Source organism: Raphanus sativus, chromosome 8 (assembly GCF_000801105.2).
Source record: "Raphanus sativus cultivar WK10039 chromosome 8, ASM80110v3, whole genome shotgun sequence".
Taxonomy (NCBI): domain Eukaryota; kingdom Viridiplantae; phylum Streptophyta; class Magnoliopsida; order Brassicales; family Brassicaceae; genus Raphanus; species Raphanus sativus.
In genome coordinates, this window is record NC_079518.1 from 6,283,917 (window position 1) to 6,295,520 (window position 11,604).

The 11,604-nt window shown below is 30.2% G+C and overlaps 1 long non-coding RNA gene across 1 annotated transcript; it reads left to right on the top strand.

Annotated features, from left to right (window-relative positions):
- The first annotated feature begins 1,182 nt into the window (after positions 1 to 1,182).
- Positions 1,183 to 3,384, top strand: LOC108822079 (uncharacterized). The gene is made up of 3 exons (XR_008937273.1): positions 1,183 to 1,798; positions 1,923 to 2,288; positions 2,803 to 3,384. It is a non-coding gene; the product is annotated as an uncharacterized LOC108822079 (long non-coding RNA).
- Positions 3,385 to 11,604: the final 8,220 nt, after the last annotated feature.

The window sequence follows — 11,604 nt, forward strand, 5'->3', positions numbered from 1 at the left end:
CACACATGCCAAGTTATAGCCTTACCTTTTTTCTTTGTTTATTCAGGCAAGTTATAAGCTTGTAGAGACAACATTTAAACAAGCACATACCAACAAAGATTTTCTTTGTAACCTCGTAAGAGCATTAAATCATGACAAGAGACAAGAATGTGATGCTAAATGTTAATTAGATTGTTTTCTAATAAGAAAAATGGGCCCCTCACTCCCTTAGTGAGCGAAACAATTTGACAACTTAAGAAAAAGAGAGTTAAAAGGTGTACTTAAGAATACACAAGGGAGACGTTAACACAGTGATTAATTAATGATAATTAAAAAGAAACCAAAACAACAAATAAAGACATGTTGAGTGTTTTGAAGACACTGATAACCCCTGTCTAGTGATATTCTAACTTATAGTCCTCTAATCCTTGCGATTAGTGCTAATTATGGATAGTAATGGTGATAGGCAATTAAAAAATAAAAGGTATCCCTCTGTTTCATAATACTCCCTCTGTTTTTTATTATAAGTCGTTTTAGAACTATGCACATGGATTGAGAAAATCATTAATTTTTTAAATTTTCTAAACAAAAAACATCATTAATTGTTTATCTAATCACAATTCAACCAATACAAAAATATAAGATATTTTATCATTGGTTATATTGCATTAAGTTTAAATAAATTTTACATAGAAAACCGAAAACGGCTTATAACTTGGAACAAATGAACTTCTCTAAAACGACTTATATTAAAAAAACGGAGGGAGTAAGTGTTATTCTAACATTTTTTGTTACACAAAAAGTGCCACTTTACAATTCCAATGCAAACTATACTTACTTTCAGCTGAAAATTAATTGCAAATTACATTAATTTTATAAACAATTTTATTTATCTCAAATATTATTAGTCAGAGAGGTGTTTTCAATAAAATTACATATATATATTTCCGTCACTTTCTTAATTTGTGTGAAAAATGTCAAAATAACACTTATTCAAAAACAGAGTGAATATTATTAAGTGTCATTCTAACATTTTTTCTTTTTAAACAAAAAATGTAACTTTAAAATTCAAATGCAGATTTTGCGTACTTTCAGCTTAAAGTTAATTGCAAAATGCATAGACTTTATGTATGTTTTGTATATGTTTATATCTATCGCTAAAATCCCTTTTCACTTATTTTCATGAGTTATTTTATGAAATACTTCTAATAACCAAAATTCAAGCTCCACTGAATGCCTTCTGAACGAGTGGTCGTCGTAGGCTCTCTCCCCTTTCACTCCTCTTTTTTATTTGCTCTGATTTGTCCTCTTCTGACCTGTCGTTGATAAGTGTGGTCGGAGCTCCGCTGCGGGTTCCTCTACATTTGCTCTAGGTGGTGTAAATCCGAGGTCTGTGGGTTTTGTGCTGGAGAATCAGCGAGGCGGTGGGGGTTTTGTGGTAGGGTGTTCAATCTATGGTTCTTTTTTCTCTTTGTAGATCCCGCAGGCTGAACGGAGTAGTGGCCTTTGGTGGTTGTTGAACTCGTTCCTATGGTTCCAATCTTCCTTTAGTCGGAGTTCCTCTTCAGCATGGAACGGGATTTACAACTTCTCTCTTGACGGCGATTTGGCGTCTCTTCGCTTTGTTTTGTCTTGAGTTCAAGGAAGACGTCAGTTTTGTAACGTCGGAGTGTGCACGAAGGTTAATGCGACTGTGTGATTTATTATCCTCGTTGTTTCGCACTTCTAGTCGAAGTCCAAAGTTTCAAAAGTTGTCGTCTATGGTTGCTCTTCCTCTTCACAAGTATTCCTCTTCCTTTGTTCGTCATCGCCATTACAGGTTCGTGTTCTGTACTTCATTTTCAGAGCTTTCTCAGTTTTGCATAGTCTGTTGGTTTCCGTCTCTCCAACAATTTTTCAGCGACTGTGAGCAGTAAGACGAAAAGCATGTTTTGTGTTTCTAGAGTAGGGATTCGATGCGGGTCTGATGGGGCCTATCAGATTCCATCTCGATGTGGAGACCAGCTTGAGTTCTCAGCCATCCCAGTGTGTGGTGGTTCACTTGAGCTTCCTCGTAGATTATTCTCTTCTTATTGCAAGTACTGAAGATAATGTTTCTTTGCTGTCTCTCTTTCAACTACTTTTAGTCAGTATATATCTGTTGGGTTCTCGAAGTCTGGAAGCTGTTTTTCAGGTACGCTTTCTCTATCCTCATCTCTGTATTGGCATATCGAGTTTAAACTTCAGTGGAGGCGATAAGTTTAGGGAAATTATCATGAACCAGCTACACTAATGATAGCATGGAATGTTCCGGCAACTGAGGAAACGAGGTGAACGTCACTCTTTCCTGGTTACCAACATTGATTGAGAACATGAGTTGATAGTTTAAAATTCTTGGAGCTGTCTAGCGGAATGTACCGGTTTGGTGGTTAAGCGAAACTAGCTAGGTTTCGGGTTGATTTAGATTGTTTTGTTTGAACCAAACTTGTAACCGAAATTTGAGTTTAGGTTTTTCAAATTTATTAATAAAATATAATTAGAAAAAAAATTGATACAAAATTTAGTTTCACAGTAAATAAATAAACATGAGCATGCACTTTTTAGATCTAGTAGTGGAATCATATCGATGATGTAGGCAACAAAAGAATAAATTGAAGTTTTATATCTGGTTCATATTTGTGCAGTATAATAATCAATTCCAAAAAATTTAAAGTATATTATACTTGGTGGAGGTATATGATTAAATTTATTACATTTATTTTGTTAGAAAAAGAACCCTACGAATATAATACATATAACTATATATATTATAATTTGACTAAGATATTGTTTACTTGCCTGCAGCTCCTCAAGAAAAAACAAGTTGTCCGAAAGATTAAAATATTTCTTGTAAAAAGTCACAAAGTACAAACAACCAAGCTAGCTTTATAGTATGTAACAAATATATGTTAAAATGTAGACTGAATTACTCAGATATATAAATACGGTTTATCAAATAAATTTTCCCTCCATTTCTATATAAGTAACAGAAATATACATAAGTTATTATTAATTACACATCTATGATCAACAATATTTGAGAAAAATAAAACTATTTATAAAATCAAATGCAGTTTACAATTATTTTCAGATGAAAGTAAATTTAATTTGTATTGAAATTGTAAAGTGACGCTTTTTGTATAACAAGAAAAAAAGATTAGATTGACTCCTATTGTGAAACAAAAGTTATAATATTTTATAATTATTGATGCTTTCATCAGCTGTGGTTTAGAGATAGTAATTTGGATATGGATGATTGATTGGGTTTTATCTTCCTAATTTAGTTTTATTTATTTTTAAATTATTAAACTTTATCAATCATATTGTAATTTTATTTTTAAAAGTTAAAATCTACATCAAATTTCTATTATTTTTTACCAATCATGTTTTAGTTTTATTTTTAAAGCTACGCCAAAAAAATAAAGCAAATTCTTTTTTTTATATATTTTAGGTAAAAAAATCTACATCTTTTTTAGACTCCTAAATAATTATTGCTCCTTTTTCTCAACACAAATTATTGATCCTTTCTATTATCATAAATACTTATCATAAACCTCTTACCAATATGTTGTCTACGGTTTCCTTTAGAAATACGAATTCGGATCATTTTGAGACTTTTGTGCTAAAGAAAAAGTCCATTCGAATGTGGACTATAAGGGTGCATACTTAGGTTTTATCTCATTACTATAGTTTTATTTATTTTCAAATCATTAAATATTACCAATCATGTTGTATCTTTATTTTTAAAAGTTAAAATTTATATAAAATTTCTATAAACTTTTACCAATCATGTTTTATCTTTATTTTTAAAGCTATGTCAAAAAATTAAAATAATGTTTTTCTTATGTATTTTAAGTAAAAAACTAAAATTTTCTTTTATAGACTTCACAGTCTGTAAAATAAAAAACTATCTATAATATCAAATAAACTAGATAATCAAAATTAAAAACATCTATAAATATTTAATTTAATTATGTTTTTAAAATTATTAAAATATTTTAAATAACATAAATTGTATTTACATATCATATAATAAATAACAGTAAATTTGATAATTAAAAATATTAATATAAACTATTTAATTGATCAAATAAGTATTTTTTATTTATACATCACATATTTCACATATTTTAAAAAAACATCTATAGTCTATAACTTACAACTACAAAAAAAATTAAGTACAACAAAAGTCTGCAAAAAGAATTACAAAAACAACTTTACAGCTTTAATCAATTTACTTACAATTAAACTTTCACAACTAAATTTTTAGAGTCACAGTCGAACCAATCATCACCTATATATGCCTTTACTTTTTCGTAGGGGCGAACACGTATCGGATATCCTGATTTATAGAGGTATTCATGATATGATCTGTTTCGTCTGAATAATTAATTATCGGATATGATTTGATCGTCACCATCAAGAAATTCAGTATGTCGGATATCCAGAAATTTTAGATTTTTACTAGAAATTTGATTCAATCAGTAAAAATAAATAAAAAAAACTAAAAATAATATAAAATAACAATATTTTATCACAAATGTAATTTTTTTTTTACTTTTTAACATTCTAAAAACTAATATAATAATTTAGTAAATAAAAATACTGTAAATTATATAAATATGATATTTATATAGCATATATATATATGAATATAATGGATCAGATCGGATATATGTTCTTAAAAATGTTAATATTTGTGATATGCTTCATTTCTTACGAATATTACATATTAGTATTTGATTTACTTCGTAGAGTTACGGATATCCAGATCTTTCAGTTCGATTCGAAACAGTTAACGAATTGAATCAAGTCCTCCGGAAAGGTTACGATATGTATTTTTTGCATGAGTAAAATTGTACTAAAGAGAAATTGAAACGTGTGTTATAACGTTAACGAAAGAATAATAGCCTTTAAACTAGTTAACGTGCCGAACTCTGAACATATACATTGTAAGGCCCATCAAAACCCAGAAAATATTTTGCTAGATGGAGCTTTACCATGAGATGCAAGCTATGCAACACTTTACCGTTTTTTATTTGTCAAGCACACTTTACCGTTTAAGCAGCTGTTTTGCGAGGCCTGATAAGTGCTGTCAGGTTCACATAAGGGGTTTTTTTTCTGGTGAGACATCTACCGTATAACTGAAAAGTTTAAATTCTCTTTTAGAACATAAAATTCCTGCACATTTTAAAGGATGTACTTTGATATATAACTCTAAAGTTATTAAAACAAACTTTTATTAAAATTCATTATAAATTGTCTGTAATTCTCAAAATTTTACGAACAACTCCATTATATCTACTATATACATTGTAGCATCAGGTTTTGTTTTTTTTTTTTTTTTGGTCAAACAGGTTTTGTTTTATATTCTCCTTGTCTGGTGCTCTCCTAGGTTTCTTGGTTTTATGTTCATGATCTCTATAATCATGTGCTATTATCAGCTTGATCTTTTCTGTCTCATTTTGTTGATGCAGAGATCATCAGTTCTTAGCCCTATTGGCACTTCTGTTGCTGGTCTGATAGGTTTCTCCTAATGTCTTGTACTTGGTCAAAGGTCTTGCCAGAATTTATTTCAACCCATGAGAAGATGCCTCAACATAATCTGGCCTAGCAAACTCTCAAATTATGTGATTAGACGTCAGCTAATATTTTCTAGCAAAGCATTATTGAATATTAATCCGTACTTATTTTTCTAAGCCCAGCCTAAGCTTCACTGACTTTAAAAGCTGATCACTGAAAAATATAATTTTGATTATAACATGTTCCCATTTTTCTCTTTCCAGTCTTGCAGAATAAAATGCTTGGGTCAGGCTTATAACGGGCCATCATATTCGCGAGCTAAACTTTGAAACCTATAAATCAGGTGAGTTTTATACGTTTGACCAGATGAATAATAAAGATAGCTACGAAGAAGTTAGATAATCATAATAGTATTCTCATAGAATAAGGTATGGTATAGCATTGAGATAGAAATGGTACAAGTATAGCTTGCAATGGCTATTCAAGTTGAGTATAAATACTTATTTGGGCTGGAGATACACGTACAATTAGCTTTTGTTTATCATATTGTCATCCAATTGCAATCTTGGAATAACAACGATACTTTATTTTGTGTGATTAAATATTGCCTTTGATTGCAAGTCATGCCAAATAATTCAAACGAAAATAGTTACTAGTAGGAGTCACGTCTCCATTACAATGATTGTGGGAATAATATAGTCTAGAGATATATGTTTGTTTCTATTTGTATAATCCACAAACCACGCGATTAGAGTATGATCCTTGCGCTCTGCCGTTCTTATAAAGCCTAAATTAATCAGTTGGAATATTTTGAAGATTCGAGTTCCAGTCTCCAGACAGGTTATACCGTTAAGATTCTTTAGTCACAGAAGAGTCGATATTATTTTGCTAATTAACTTTGAACTCTTTTTCCAAGCAAATACAAGTTTATGTGCAGGGCCGGCCCAGAGGGGAAGCCATCCAAGCCATCGATTAGGGCATCCAATTTAAAAGGGCATATTTTTTATAAATTTTTGTTACTATATAGATAAAAATAATTTTATAAGATTTTTTAATTGAAACTATACTTATTGGACATTTTTACTTATGATATTTTGAAGGCATAATTCAAATACTGAAAAATTCTTTAAAATGATATTCATTCGAACATAAATAGTGGTATTTTACTTATGAAATTAATATTCTACAAGAATCAATGTCACAATAGATTAGAAACCTACTATAATATTTTTTTGTTAAAGAATGAATGTTATATGACAATATAAATTATTTAGTGGGCATTTTTACTTATGATATTTTGAAGGCATTTTTACTTATGATATTTTGAAGGCATAATTCAAATACTGAAAATTTCTTTAAAGTGATATTCATTCGAACATAATTAGTGGTATTTTATTTATGGAATTATTATTCTACAAGAATCAATGTCAAAATAGATTAGATCGCCTACTATAATATTTGTTTTTTAAAGAATGATTGTTATATGAAAAATATAAATTATTTAGTGTGCATTTTAGAATATAAGAATATCGATCATCACATATAAAAAAAATTTAAAAGGTAAAAATAGTTATTAGTAGTATAACATGTTATTTAAGAGATTACCTAAATTGATTTTGTTATCGATCAAAAATGTTATAAGAATCGACTATATTTATTTAATGAATGCTTTTACATGAAAAAATGCAAAAAAAAATATTTTAATGTTTTATATTTACTGTTTTAGTTCAAAATTTTAAATTACTTTTATATTAGTTTTTTTTATAATTTCAATACAAAATATTAAAAGGCATAGTTTTAAATTGGATTAGGGCATTGTTAAACGTTAGACCGGCACTGTTTATGTGCAAATGCAACATATTCTTTGGTAGAGCGACGAAGCCTACAAAATGAAATGTGCTGTTATTAGATTCCAAATGTAAAGTTTTAGTGACTTCAGAATTGTAACGAGTTTTATATTTTTTTCTTAAAAAGTTGATCGATTATTTTTGAGTTTCGAAGAACTATTGTATCCACAGAGTGTTAAGCAGTCATTTTGATTCCTATCAATTGAAAGTTCAGATGATAGGTTTCTAACTCTTAATTAATGAGGATTCGTGATGATTTCTTAACTTTGTGTATGATAATTACGAGAGAAAATAGTTCGTTTACTCCTATCATTTTCTAATGATTTTTAAAATTACTAAAATCTGGACTATGCAATGGGTTAAAATACAATGTAAAGTTCGCATGTTCTCTAAAACTGCTTAGAAAATTAAACTCTGAAATAGAGGAACGCTAGACCGTTCTTCATGAAATCGTGACCTACTTCTCTTAAGCTATTGAAATTCGATTGGATCCTTCGCTTGTATCCATGGGAATTGAATCATTGTCAATTTTAAAGGCTACACATTTCACAATCTCGACTCAGTTACTTTCTTTTTGAAATGTTTTTCTTCTTCTAAATCTCTATGAATAGTTTATATTATGTTTATCCAAAATTATCTTTTCTCTATATAATTAACTATTTTAATACTAACTAGAATTTTTACATACATAGTTTGGACTAAAAGTTTTACTAATGATGTCTTTTGAAGTCACAGAGTAAATATTTTTTTTTGTTTATAAAAAGTACTGGTCATAAGTTTTTTTTGAGAAATGTACTGGTCATATGTTTGCTAAACTTTAATTTAGATTGGATCATGCTTCAGAAAATTATATTTCATTCTTTTGCTGATAACTATGTATTAAAAATTCAGTCATTTCATTTGTATCTGAAATATCCTTCAGTCATCTCGATCCGTAAATGCAAAGCGAACCATTCATTCGATCATACACCAAAGCATAACTCAGTAGAACAAAAAGAAGCATAGCAACCTGATGACGTGGTGGGGTTGTTTCTGTATATATGTCGACGTGAACATAAAATATTTATGCCAGAAAGGAAATCTACAATAAGACTTTGGACCAGATAAATAAACCCGAATCTGTGAACAGCGTTACTTTCAAATTAACAAATAACTGAAATGTTGTAGATAAGCCTTTAGAATTTCAATAATAAAATAAAGACAAGGAATGGAACCCACACTAAGTTTTTTTCGATGTCGGCAATGAAGTTCATGTCGACGTTGCAGCAAGTGGACAACGGCTTTTTGTTTTGTGCCTTGTGAAGGACTCAACTTTAACAAATTCGCATATATTTTTAGATTTATATTTTTAATTTGTTTGTAAATATCCACTGATTTGTCCAACAAATGAGCCATCCATTTGATTGAGTTGGATGCCAAAAGTTTTTTATTTTAGCATTTACGTCTGCCGCGAATGATGGACGCAAGTGATACTGGGCCCAAATAGTTTTGGTCATTTAAAAAAATACAACAAACAAACTAGCAATTAAAATTAGGAGCTAATTTTATAGTGCCAGATCATTGTTGGATTCACTCTTATCTTGAACTTCAAGCATGTCGTCGACGTCTTTCGGTTTTCGTTTCTTGACTTCTTGAAACTGTATCAACGATTTACTGTATACACGTTATATTACACGCTCTGTAACACATAAAACCATACACGTGCATTACAAGAGATGTGACCTACTTGTCTAAGACGTTTAAAAGAAATATAGAAATATGTATTATATAGAGGAATATTTTTTTTTGGGTCAAATGTATTATATAGGGGAATAAAACGCAAAATGTAGATATATGTTTCTTTTTCTAGAGGTATAATTTGACTTCTTGATTACGTGACCAGCTTTTTAGAATAACTGTCCAATAATGATCATCAGATTTTATAATAAATCTAAAATGTAATTTCTTTTTGACTGGGGATATAATCTAACTGCCATTTAATTTGTTCTATATGATCTAAGTTCTTAGCGTTCAAATTTTTGAAGAGTCACAATATACAAACTGCAGATATAGCCTACAGTTTCTAAATTCATTCGATTTCACTTAGACAAAGCCGATAATATTATACAAAAACGACTGAAAATGTGCATTTACCATCGCACTTGGTATTTTGGATCTTTCCAACACTATACCATTATTTTTTTTTTCACCAATTTAAAGAAGACTCCTACTAACTATGTAAATTAGACTTGGGCATTTTATCCGGACCCGAGACCGATCCAAAAAAACCTGGTCCGGCTAGAAACTGATCCGATCAAATTACCCTATCAGGTCTTGTTGTAGAGGATCCGCGGGTCTTGGACCCGACCCGGACCGAACCTGAAATCCGACGGGTACCCGAATTAATAATGTAAATTATATAAAATGAATCGATGGGGAGTCGAAGAAGGGTTATTTGTCTACAGAGAAAGGGGGTTAGCCATTAGGAGACAACCAATTTTTGTTCTATCTCGCATAATTTAGTATATATACACATTTTAATATAATAAAAACACAAATTTTAAATAAAAAATTTTAAATATTTTTGGATATATAAATCTTTCAGTTTTTTTTTGTATTTTTAGGTATTTTTTGGGTCGAACCCGAACCGAACCCAATCCGAACCCGACCTAGAACCGAACCGATAAATTCTAATTACCCGAATGGGTCTAACTATGTAAGCCCCGACCCGGACCCGGTATGATCCGAACCGACCCGGAACCGGAAATTTGAAATTACCCTACCGGGTCCTAAACTCCTAGATCCGAAAGACCCGGACCCAAAAAGACTCGACCCGAACCTGATCCGACAACCCGAATACCCAGGCCTAATGTAAATAACACTGATAATTTTGCATCAATGTGAACGACGTAAAACAGTTGTTTCTTGATTCGTACTAAACTATACGTCCTCAAATTCTACGTTTGTGGTATATGAATGATCTCTGAACTAAAAAAATTTTTTGCATAGTTTTGATGTCTTTCAAATAACCTGCAAAAGCATGTAATTTTTCTGGTTCTGAAACCATATTCATCAATTGAGAACAATTTTTTACAAATATGATACTGATGTAAATTCTTCATACACTCTATTGCTTAAAATAACGCTTCCACCTCTAAATAAAGAAAGAAAAAACTAGTCCTGACCATTCAGAACATGTCTTAAATCTTACAATTTCAGCTAATCAGCTACTTCAATCATTTTAGTATGATAAACTGTAAGCCTGCCGCCGTTTTAAGTTAATTGACCAAGTTAACCATTTCCGACTTCATAAAGTCTCATAATTTTCTGCCAAGTAATTCCTAAAAGAACTGCCATTACTAATTTTAGTTCTGTGGCCACAAGTGAATTTCAGTCAATTACTTTACAATTAGCCTTTTCTTTAGCTTTTCCTCTTTAGTCCACAAGTTCTCTAACAATTTTTTTTCAAACTTTACTCGGTAATCACTTGACTGACCTGTTCGTTCAATTATAAATACAATATTTGCTCACTAATACTCCTTACATTTTTAATAGATATCTTTTTAAAAAATTCGATGATCTTTTTAATTCTTAATATACTATACAGTTTATTTTTTTATTCGTTAATTATAATTAGTTAGATAGTTCTTGATTTTTGTATTAAAATATATAAAATTAAATAACTTTACATACACAACTCCAAAACGCCAACTAATAGAAAACAGAAAAAATAAGAGCTAAAACTTAAAAGTTCAAGTACTATTATATAAATTTAATTTGCAATATAGCTTTATTCGCTAAATATTACAATATAATATACATACATATAGTAAGAAACCCATCTAGTAACCTCTAAAGAATCTCTGAAGGCAAGTTCTAGTTGACATATGGTTTAGCTATTTTAGTTTTCAGCTTCAAATTTGAGTAAAATTGCTAAATAACCTTTTAAACCAAAGGTTGTTTCTCTCTAATCAATACTAGAAAAAGACATAACTGAAAAAGAAATAATAAAAAAACAATGCTGAAAGCATATTGACAAAATAAGATAATAATTTTGTAGAAATTTTTAAAAAAGGAAAAGAAGTAAAGAGAGGTCGCTGAAGTAGGGTTACAACAAGTCCTTGTCCATTGGAGTCTCTTTCGTCAACACCTGTCGGCCTTCTCAATCAAACACGCTCTTCACTCTCTTCTCACACCTCTCTCCCTCTCTCCATAAACACAAAAGCCAACTCCCCTCAGGACAAGCAATCTCAAAAAA